This window comes from Thermobia domestica, chromosome 11 (assembly GCF_964235325.1).
Source record: "Thermobia domestica chromosome 11, izTheDome1.hap1.1, whole genome shotgun sequence".
Lineage (NCBI taxonomy): Eukaryota > Metazoa > Arthropoda > Insecta > Zygentoma > Lepismatidae > Thermobia > Thermobia domestica.
This window is the reverse complement of record NC_137464.1, coordinates 94,126,383-94,139,008: the sequence shown is the minus strand read 5'-3', so window position 1 is coordinate 94,139,008 and position 12,626 is coordinate 94,126,383. Positions and strand designations below refer to the sequence as shown.

General features: G+C 35.4%; 1 protein-coding gene across 1 annotated transcript in view; it reads left to right on the top strand.

The window, feature by feature from the left end:
• Positions 1–1,369: 1,369 nt before the first annotated feature.
• Positions 1,370–12,626, top strand: part of LOC145664294 (maltase 2-like) — a 164,668-nt gene continuing 153,411 nt past the window's right edge. The window contains exon 1 of the mRNA XM_081730833.1: positions 1,370–1,501. The gene's annotated coding sequence lies outside the window, so the exon portion shown is untranslated. The remainder of the gene's footprint in view (positions 1,502–12,626) is intronic.

The window sequence follows — 12,626 nt, the reverse complement described above, 5'->3', positions numbered from 1 at the left end:
ACGAATTTTCAAAAATCCTTCCTTAATAGGATCTTACATCACAAATCCCATGCTCTGTCCCAAGGGCGCCGATCCTGGGGGGCGAAGGGCCCGGGCCCCCCCCAAAGCTCGTGTGGATCCCCTATTGTATTTATGAATATACAATATTTGGCATAATTTGAGTGCAATTTGTCTTAAAATCTTCATATATATACCTTCTGCATCTGAGTGCCCCCCCAAAAAAATTTACAGAGAAATCGGCGCCCTTGCTCTGTCCAAATTTCAAGATTCTAGCTATAGCGGTTTGACCTAGGCGCTGATTAATCATTGAGCCGTTTGTGGACTAGTTTTTGGTCTGTCTTCATGAACGCTAGAACACAGAGTAAATTAACGTGAATAGACCAAGAGGCCATAACGCCAACTCTCTATGAATAACATTTATTGATTCTTGTTGGCACCGAATTTTATTGCCCTAAAAAGTATGTCTTTCGTTGCTAAATAGACTTATCTATGTCTTTATGTATCGTGTACGAAAAACACACACTATTAATTAATATATTATGTCTTTTGTTGTTTGGTTTCCTCTTACGGTGATGAACATGCTACTTATAATTACCTTTGAAATGCCGGAGATGAAGTGCCTTCAGCTTCATTTTCGGGTCATGGGATTTTTTAAAAAAAATAATATTCATCAACTACAGCATCTTTAGCCCTACTCCTGTTCTTTCCATCGTACCTTGTAGCACGTCCCTCATGATAAGTTCCTTTTAAGCCAATCTCCGAACCAGTTTCCCTTCCTCCTAATTACACCTAAGATTGTTTTCTCCCCCACTATTTCAAACATCTAACTCGTTTTTCGTTTGAGAAAGCAAATTCTCTTCATTCTTCTCCATACTCACATTTCAAATGGATATGCTCTGTTATAATTTGAAACATTTCATGGAGAACAGTGGAGTAATATAAATAAAAAGAATTGTTCAGTGTTCAGTGTTGAAATGATAATAGTCTGCATGATCAGAAATATCACACGCTGAATTATGATATTCTAACTTCCTCGCAGCTTTTTCAAGTTAATAAACTAAATTGCCAGTTACGCCGTCTGTTGGCTAGGAAGATGTGTGTTAAGTATAAAAAGATTTTATAGAATTTTTGGATCAGGATTTTGCTGGAGGTGAGGAGCTAATTATCGCAGCAGCTATTTGCGAGGAGATGGATTTTGAAACAGAACTTTCTAAAGGAAGGGAATATTTACAGTTGATCTGTATAAGTTAAAAAATTACTTGACGTAGTCAGAAACAAGAATTACGAAAGAATGCTTTAAAAGCATCAGAATAATATGGCCAAATCAATTATTCATTCCAGTCACAAGTGTTTCGCGTTTGTTTGGCGATAATGCTGCCACCTATGAAGTAGAATTTGTCAACTGTTGCGTGAAGAGTTCAGCAGCAGATGGGAAGCCAGAAATAGCAACATCGGGTCAAGTTGAATATCTCGCCCTTGAATTGATGACGTGCAGCACAAGGTACGCTAACTTGATTTAATTACAAACTAACATGAAAGAACTTATTATGTGTAATGATAACAATATTTTTTTCATCTTCAGACACATTTCTTCACTTTTCGTGTGAATGACTCCACAAGTGTTTCGAGGTACAAGCCACAGTGTTGCCAACACTATGAAAGTATCATAACAAAATCTCTTCAAATAAAATCTTCAACGTTCAGTAGTTATTTCCCGTAGCCTTAACAGATGCATGATAAATGTAAGTGAAAAAATTATGAAAGAATTGTTGGAATGAAAATAATATCAAAAAATAGAATTCCAAAAAAAAAAAAAACAAAAAAAAAAACAAATAAACTTGTTCAATCAAAAACACAAGGTCTGGCATCCACTTTGGAACCCTTCATTACCAGTGAAACTCTCATTCACTAAGACATCTCCTCACTTCTTTAAAATAAATTTTAAAGATCTCCATGATGTTTAAGCACCTTTAGATATTAAGGGCATAATTAAAGAGATTACTGTCAAAGATTGTTTACGAAATTACACAAAATTAGATCATTCTACAGCTAGTTGGATAATCTACAATTGAGATATAAGGAACATTGGTACTGTTTAGTTGATGTAATATGGTCATATTCCGTATCTGTTTGCATCAACGCAACGCAAAATTGGCGATTTAGTTTTTTATAATCAGGATAGCAGTTCTAATGACTTTATGTATTGTTTGAAATGCGTCGCTGTACGCAGAATTTGGCAAAAACTGACCACAATCACAGAATTACAATTTAACACGATAAAGAAGGGATAACAGTACTAATATTTACAAATGACTTTCCTGTTACTGTAGTAGCCTATTCTATTTCATAAATTGGGACTTGTGAGATAAAAGAAAATGTGACGTAGTTTTGAAAAATGATCCCGTGGATGTTTGCCCCAACCGGAAATACTCTTAAGGGAAAAAATAAAGGAAACCTTGTGCATGGATTCGCTTAAGAGCATACTGGTGTATAACACTGATCACCCTGGTGCACCACTTTCTTATAGCTAATGGAATTTTTTTCTTCTTTTCACAATGCAACAAATTGACTCTAGCTACTCATCATTACTCTATGGTGTACGAAGTAAAAGTTGTATTCATTGGTACTTAAATTATCTTCTTCAAATGACATTTAAAATTTCAAAGCAATGTCATTTTGAAGGTTAAAATCATTAGTAAAATAGAAATCAATTTGGAAAATATTTTTGTAGTCACTGAGTAAGGCAACTTAAAGAAAAAATTAATTTCCATTGGCAAACAAAATTTTATAGGATCGTAGAGATATAATAAAGAAGAAATAGTCTATAGTATGTTAGTATTGTGTCAGTGTATAATAATCTTTAGTCTTGATTCGTAATTTTTACCACTGGATTTACGCTAAACATAATAAATAATGATACGTAAAATTATTAAAATTAGGATCAATGAAATTTAGCATGAAATTAAAACAATTAGAAATTTCTACTGCTACCTTTCCCTGATTACAAACAGAAGAATACTAATTGTTATCATAGTACATTCTGCGGAAGTGAATATTTGATAACATTCGTGGAAATCTCAATAGACCTGCCAACAGGACCGGATTTAGGCATGGGCCACGTGGGCCGGGACCAGAGCGGTAATTTTGAAAAAAAAATAATAAGAAAACGATAAAACTATTGAAAATACATATTTCACTAACGACTTAATAAAATAAACGAAAGCCATTTTTTAAAAATGGCTGTGACTACGATAATATTGTAGCAGACTAGTCGTAGCAAATATTGTCATAAGTCAGTTGATTATTATGGTGGTTTGATCAGTTGTCGGTGGATCTGCTGGAAAGGGCGGCAGCAGGCACTCGACACTCGTACTTTCACAAATTGGTGTGTATTTATTTATTTATTTATTCAACAAATACCAGATACAACTCGGAGGCCATTTTACATTGGATATATAACAACGAGGGAAAGAAATAGGGAAAATACCAGTTAGGATGGTAGGCGGTGACGATCGAACCCACGACCTTCCGAATGCGAACCCAACGCTCTACCAACAGAGTTATTTCGCTCTGAAGCAGTATAACCAGGAATGGAAACTACATGATGTGCCTCGAACTGATTGCGGAGTTTGACCTCTTTTTAAAATCACGCATTGATTAATAATATTCCATATTATGAAAACCCTGGTCAAGGCAAGTTATCTTACCTTTCATCTACAATATGTGAGGATTTGATTGAGATAATGGGTGAAAGTATTATAGAGGCTATCTTAAAAGAAGTAAAAACATCAAAATACTTTTTAATCATTGTAGACTCAACGCCTGATGTTACTCACAATGACCAATTATCTTTTACCCTAAGATACGTAAATTAATCCGGAACGCTCTGTAGATTTTTTTTTTTTTTTTTTTTAAACAAGGTCATAGGGAAAGAACTGGCTGAATCAGTATTTGTATTTCTTAGGGCTCATGGCTTAGACATTCTGAATTGTCGCGGACAATCGTTCGGTAATGCATCAAATATGTCCGGAATATATTCTGGGTTACAAGCTAGACTAAAAGAAGCAAATCCTTTAATATTTTATTTGTCATGCTCTACTCATTCCCTTAATTTGGTAGGATTTGGTATGTTGTTATATCTCCAATCATTTTTTGACTTGCTACAAGACCTCTATGATTTTTTCCTCCTCGACCCATCTATGTAATATTTTAGAATATTTTTTGAAGGCTGACGATAAGAACATTTCTATCAAATCACTGAGCATAACAAGATGGTCCGCCGGGGAAGTTGCATGCTAAAGCTTCAACAGAGATTTTGAGGCAATTGCAAATGCGCTCAAGTGTATGATTCTAAGCCAAGCTGAAAATGAAAGAAAAGAAGAAGAAGAACAAGAAGGAAAGAAAAGCTAAAGGGCTTTTAAGAAAACTTGTTTCTCCTAAAACTTCGTTTATGGCAGCCTTATGGGGAGACATTCTCAGTAGATTTAATTCTGTGAGTGAAAAGATATAATTCCATAATATGACTGTAACTGCAGTTGTGAGTCTGTACTCACATCTCTCATTACATTTGTAGATGAACTGAAAGGTATGTTTAAGTTCTATAAGATGGCTGGTGAGAAAAGACTAGAGACTTTCCAGACTGTTCTTGAAACTGATGGCGAACGCATAGGAAACAGGCCTAAAAGATTAAGAAAAAGGAAGAAATTCTTTGAAGAATCCTAATAATCTCAATCAGAAGAGAAAAAGGAAATGGAAAACTCAGATAATCGTCTTCAAGAAACCTTTGTTGTGGTCATTGACAAGCTTCTTTCCGAATTGAACAAGAAAATCGTGGTCTACAATGAATTTCTCAGCAAATTTTCCTTCTTAACAAATCTACGCAACTTGAGTGCCGAAGAAATCACCACAACAGCGCCTTCTCCGCAGGAAGTGTATGCACCTGACATCGAGGAATCTTCGTTTGTTGTTGAGTGCCTTCATTTAAAAAGACTTAGCTCAAGAGAAGTTGGGAAGTGCTGAAGAGATGTCACTATCGCAGCTTAACCGATTTCTCATATCGAAAAATCTTCCGACTTATCTCCTAACATAAGTATTTGCCTTGAAATGTTTTTATGTACACCAGCAACTAACTGTGCAGCGGAAAGATCATTTTCCACACTGTCAGGAATCAAAAACTATTTGAGATCTACTCTTTCTCAGAAGAGACTGGTTCATCTAGCTGTTTTAGCCATTGAAAATGGCTTGACTGTTAAACTTAATTTTGATGACGTTATTAATGATTTTGCCAATGTCAAAGCAAGACGTAAATAATTTTGATTCACAAAAGTTTTAGAAACGCCTTTTTGTAAAATTTTAGGTACAATAATATAACTCTTTATATCATTTGCTTTTTTTTTTTTTTTTTTTTTGTCTTTTACACCATGTAATGTTGAATAGGTTAGGCAGGAGTCAGGTAAGTTTTAATGAATCTACTCCAAATGCTGGCCAGGTAACAGTAATAATTATAATTTAGTAGCAAACGTAAAAGTAATATTTTAAGAAGTGGATCCAGGAGAATGGAAGTTTTGGAGAATGATGTGATTGATGTAGTTAGGGGCGGAAATTTCACTAGAGCCCATGGGCGCAAAACATGGAAATCCGGCCCTGCCTACCAAACGTAATTTTTACGTTGTTCAGTAAGGGTGAAAAGCCCTACTGTATCTATATGATTTATTTATTTCTGTAAGAACTTCACTTTTCTAAGTCGTGTATGCAAGTTGTTCTTGTGACTGCAATCTCTCTCTCTTTTTTTTCTTTCTGTGATATCTTGATTTACACTGCATGAATTGTAATGGCGTTCACAGTTACATATATATTGAATTTCCCAGGCTCTTCTAAATATCTTCCTATGCTAACTTTGATCAATTTGTATAAATTAATAACTTTCTGGTTATTATTATATATTTATTTCGTATTTATATATTCCAATTTCTCATAAACTTTGTAAAATCAATCTTACTCATTGTTACTTGAGCCTTGTAAATATCTGAATTTGTTTGAATTAAAGAACTGTCGGAATGATGTTATACTAGGCTCGCTAAACACGAATGAATAAAAGCTGACGCATCTCTTTTATTCTCATCATCGACGTCTTCTGTAGTTTAGCCGGCATAACCATTACTTAAAAACAAGTTTTCTTAGGGATCTTGTGAGTTCAGTGGCCCTACTTTTGTAACGTTATTTAAGATTCTTTTGTTACATATATTTGCCCACAGTTCGAGTAAGTCAACACGATTCGGTACTTTAATTTATCCACTTAATTGCATACCTTGGAAATTAGGCTCGACAAATATATATAACAACTAACTTTTATTCTCAAAACTCCATGAATAATAATCTTTTTGTTGTCATAGCAACACGAAACAAGCAATTATCTCTAGTTACAGCCACTACCATTGCATGAATATCAAACTATCTCAACATATATTCTACATTTTTTCCTCTTCTTCTTCATAACATATTGTGCACTTTTAAGCACCGTTGCCCAAAACAGCTACAATTAAAAATGGAAGTAATTTATAGATCAGATATACAATCTCGTTGTACTTTCTACATGAAATTTTCCTGCAAACATTCCATATAACATTTAGCTAGTTGTAGGGACGTATGCAGAGAGTATGTCCTGATGGTCCTGACATTTCTCTCCAATTATGACAATTTTGTAACCTTTGCCTAACGCTAGGGGCGATTTTACAGATTTTAATACAATCTGTCCTCATACGAAATTTGTCTTCTATATTATATTATTATTATTATTATTATTATTATTATTATTATTATTATTATTATTATTATTATTATTATTATTATTACTAAATATTTGAGACCTCAATATTATGTCCTATTAGAATGCAAATAAGCATACTGAAGTTAAGAAAATTAAAAAAAAAAAAAATTGGACCCTCTATAAGGATCAATTGCCTTATAAAAGATTCTTTGGAAGGAAAAGAAGGGGAAAAAGGTGTCGGCTCCTGGACAATACGAAAATCGAACCTCCGGATGCCTTAACAGAAACTAAGTAGGATTTGACTTCATCACGATACATTGTAACGCCCTTTCTTTGGTTAAAAGACTTTGGATTATGTATGCGTTATATTGATATTTTAACAAAATATACATACAAATATAAAAAAGAATAGTTCCTATTTACAAATTTTGATTGAACAGATATATGGAACGTGTTGGAAAAGGTAAACGAAAATATTATTATTATTTCTAGTAAGAGTGGAAGAACTCAGAAAAAAATACACAATGAAACAATAAGGTTTCAGACACATATATGACTCATACCTTATGTATTCATGAATTGTTTGCTAAACACGCTAAGTTATCAGAGAATACGAATCGAGATTGTATACTGTGACGTCATTTGTCAGTATTTCCCCTGTGAAGGAAGTCGTTTCAACTCTAACTTGTAAAAACGAGAGAAATTGACTATTTTTCACGCTATTTTACGTCAGAAATATCAACATTGTAAATGATAAAATATTTCTTAATTTCCTCAGAGGGAATCGAACCGCGGACTCCTAAATTACGAAACTAGTGCTCAAGTCACTACCCTAAGACTGCTGTGTTAAGTAAGAGTCTAGAAACATTCGTGTGTGTAGCGAATTGCACACCCTAAAATTTGGCAAAACTTACTTAAACGTAGGGATTTCGGAGAGGGGGTTCCGTACCTTCAAGACACACCTGTGCAGCTACCCAAACTTTAAACGAAAGCTTTCCACTTAAGTTTCATGTAGAAAGTATTCTACTGTATATTTCAAGGAATATAACTGTAATAAAAATAACTGAATTCACTAAACAGTAAGGCATATAATAAACTAGTTTTTAGAATATGCAAAGGTAATTATAAAAGCTTTGCTACAAAAATACCTATGCACACCATAATTCAGTGAGCTCTGAAATACAAAGTAACAAAATAGCCTATAAGATTCAGTCTACAGAGCAATTGTTACTTACAGAATTGACATACGCTATTTCGAGAATCGAGACAAGACGAGAAATGTTTACGATACATTTCGTCTCGTCTCGATTCTCATCTCCAAAGCGAGACGATAATTTGAGTTAGCCTTGTCCCGTCTCGAATGTAAAATGTTAATTCTCATGTTATTTTGTTTGTTTAAGAAACGAGATGAGAAATTTGTCCTGTCGTAGGCAACATAAAGCAAAACCGAAATGTCACGTTTCTGCTTATAATGATATGACCTGGGCGATAATTAGCTCCTAGCTTTTAATCTTCTACGAGATAATAATAATTATTATTAGTTTATTATTATTACTATTATTATTCCTGAAGATTTGATAGTTCAAGTATTGAAACATCCGAGTATTCAAATATCTGAATATAATAAAACGTCTGTCATCGCCGATCAATCGCCATCAAAATCCAAAAGTAAAAAAAAAAAAAAAAAAAATATGCGCGACGTGAATTCTAACCAAGAACCTCCAGATTACTGGTCGAGCGCCTTGAGCACTGAACCATAATCACTACGCGGTAAATGATTCATCTTTAGTCTGGTCACTTAGATCTCTTTGCTTCCGCTTGCAAAGTTGTATGTTATATTTCTTCGTTTCAAAACGTCTTTCGTATTTCTTTTATGATGATATAAGTGAATAAACTTCGGCAAAGTTTATATTAATAACTTGAGTTGTTCTTCAACCTTTGGTTCACAAGTTTGATTCTTCTCCACACGAAACTACAGATGACAGATTTAATTCTCATACTTTGCATTTGTTTCATAGCAGTCTCCATTACCTAATCAAAGACTTCTGTCCGGAACTATACATTACTAATGTCGTTATATCCTCCGTTGTTCCAAATATTCATTTCATTTTTAAAATACATTATAATTGCTGGTCTTAAAATGTCGAATACATGTTTTTATTTTAGTGGAAATTTTTTAAGTTGACAAATTGTACCTCCATTCTGTAAAATCGCCTTTTTACTTTTGCATGCTCGAGAAGCAAAGTTGGATCGCCGAAGATTAAAAAATTATGCAGTCATAATTACTTCTAGCTCCTAACTCTGCCTCTATTTCACAGGTTTCTTGCTTCTATTGCAATAATCAGAAACTGCTATTACATTCCTTCTTCCCATACATTGCACAAGATTGAAGTATATAATTACATTATTGAATAACTGAATATCGCAGTAAAACATATTTAATACAATTTACAAATGATTTTTGATTAGTTTTAATACACTGAGAAAAATCCGTTCTCCGGACAGCGGTATATTGTACAAATATACGGAATTCTCTTGCTTACTACAGAAATCAGTACGGACCATACGTTATCAGTGCCCTTAGATATTATATTGCAGGATGTCTGATATCTAACAGTCTTCCTTATATTACATATATATATATGTTACCTTCGTCAGCTATATGTTATATACATCCATTTATATGTGAGATCCTGACCGCCTATATTGTTTCATACGGAAAGTACGTAAAGATGGAACACACTTATATAGAAAATATTATAAAATATACATTTTCAGTTATACGTTTGCTGTACGTCAAGTCGAAAAACTACAGGATTTACAAATATAACATACGATTTTACGTACGCCACATAAGTATTTTTCACAGTGTACAAATTTCTTCAGTGATGACAAGAGAATTTGACACTTTTTCACAGTCTTTCTGTTTTAACTTTCAGCACGGGTATGCAATGCAAAGAACTGCTTCCAGACCCGCAAGAAGTACCAAAGAATGACGCTAGATGGCAGGTATATCTATTATGCTGCTCTCTAGTTACTTTATGAGGAACTCGCAACAACTATTCAGTTCCAATGTCAAGGAAGGGAAGCGAAGGAGCGATTTTGGAAATCGGTTGGAATGATAACAGAGAAATAATGTTAAGTATGTGGGTTTTATCTTCGGGTATGCACTGCTTACATTACATACATTAGATAAACGCCACTGCAAGACAGCAAACTAGTATTAGGGACACATTAGTATAGTAAATCTGAGTCCTTAGTGAGCGTGAGTCCAATCAAGTTAATTAGCCCTAGATCGAGTTGACATGAGTCTTATTGAGAATAATGATCCTGAGCTCGCGCGAGTTCGTGAGAGCCTCAATTGCAAAGTAGTCATATATTTTAACAGGTCCGTATCCAAGGGGGTCTAGAGGGGACCGGGCTCCAATCAATTTTTAGTAGGCCCCTAAAATTTTCACAGTAGGCTTGCAAATGAACTATAATATGGTTGGATCGCCCCCCAACCTAAATTTTTGGGCTGGGTACGGGCCTGTATTGTAAGGATGTGAAACTTTGTAACTGACGCACAAAGAGGGTGAAATGTTTCGAAATCAAGGTTTCGGGACATAATGAGCGGTAGAAAAATTACACAGTGCGCAGCGTCGTACTACACATCACCGAATAAGACACAAGTAATAAAACCGATATATCGAAGGTCAATTAGACGCGTCATTCGCTTAGAAAAAAGCGCAAAATGCATAGGTTCTTAGTCTGGAAGCCTGAAGGAAAAGACTTTTAGGTAGACCAAGAAGAAATAACAGGTAGTATATTCGTGTGATAGATAAAAACAATCTAGACCGAATTTACTCGGCTCAGGATAGAGCCAATTTCAATGTTCTGTTCTGCGACGATGAACCCTCAGGTTCCGTAAATCATAGAATTAGTTAATTACGATACATTTGTGAAATAAAGGTCTCATTTTCAGTCTTGTGCGAGAGACCGACATCTTTGACTGCGCCATTGTTGAAGAGCTCAAACCCTATTTTTTTCGTAATCGTATCCATCCTCACTATTCTAACACATATTTATGACTATAATATCTGTTATTTCAGAATCTATTGTAGGATTTAAAAAATATGGCCGTTGACCTTATGCATATCTGTAAGTTGGTAAGCTGCCAGTAGCATGGCTACGAAAAGTTCGTGTAACCTCTTTCGCATATGGTTCAAGGAAATGATGTAACGCGTGTTAAGGTTCCGCCCACTCATCATTCGTAAATCAAACCATTACTTTCTCAAGGAATATTGTTGAAATCAAATGGAAAGTTGGTTTATTTGCTGTGAATAAGTTAGCTGATAGAAACTGTCCATCTGATTACGGAACCAAATTTGAGATGGATATATGGTTAGCATATGCTTCTTCAATACGGTGCACATGGGTTCGATTCCTGGTGAAGGTCATACTCTTCGGATTCTATGTTTGGAGTGGTTGCATACGAGACAAGAGTTAAAGCCGCCTCATCTTGAAGAATGCTGTGAAAGAGATGTCTCATCTTGAAAAGCGTATTTCTTTTGGAAGATCATTGTAACATATCGTACCTCATCACGAACATTCTTTCTCATCGGCAACTCTACACACGTTAAACTGTAGGTCCAGATTCATATAGAGTTAGTGCTGAAAAGTAACACTAAATTCCTAAATCAATCAACCAGCATATCTCAGATGTATCTAAAGTTAGTATCTTACATGGATTTATCTCGTTATAGTAAGATAAAGTGAGAGGGAAATTATATTTCTAAGTCTAAAAATGTCAAACTGCGTCTAAATCTGCGAGCAAAACTCAGTTATAGTATAATCTGAGTTCTTCATGACAGCATCGTTCCTCATACATATTAGATCGTTTATTTCATATGGACATGTTACCACCAACTCTTTCATATAGATGAATAGCATCTCCTCTCTCAACAAATGTTAGCTACTAATAATACTTGAGCGCGTGCCTTTGCCATAGGCTATTTTACGTATTACATTACCAGGAACCAAATTGGACTTGTTGGTTGATTGAATTAGCGTTTAGCGTTTTCTTTCAGCACCGAGGATGTATGAAACATGAACCTACAGCTTAATGTGGTATTTAAATCACATGGGCTCCCACCGAGAATCGAACCCGGGTCACCCACACCGAAGACATATACGCTAACCGTATAGCCACGAAGGAGCTCTGAGTTATCTGCTGGGCTACCGGGAGCACTAAGGAATTAATTTCGAAGTACGAGGGGAGGATTAGAAACTAAGGTTACAAGGCCGACATTTCTGGATTTTCGTCTGTTAGATATATAGAAGAATGAGGAGTGTGCGATAATCTTAATTCATGGAGTTGGCAACTGTGCATAGTTTCAGCCACCCGCTGCCTACAGCGCTAGTTGTATGTAAACACAAATGGCGACTTGTTTGGAAAACTGATCTCGGGAAAAAAAATCCGCCGCTCAGTTATTCGCTTTCTATACGCAAAACATGTAACCGCTCAATCACCGGCACCTTATAGAGTTTTTCTGAGAGACTGTAACGTCTCATCAACATGTCGCAGAACGTTGTCGAAAGTTTGCGGCTGTTAGGCAAAACGTCACCGATGAGAAGCGCAGTGGGCGATCCAGCACGTCTATCAACAGATTTAAACACAGGTGGGACATCATCGACCACCCTCCCTACAGCCAGGACCTTGCTCCAAGCGGATTTCACCTTTTCCTGTACTTGAAGGAGCACCTAGGAGGGCGTAACTTCTCTTGAGACGAGGAGGTGAGACGCTTCCTAACAACGTGGTTGAACACGCAAGTTACAGGATTTTTACTAGGATTGGATCTTCAAACTCATCCCAGAACGC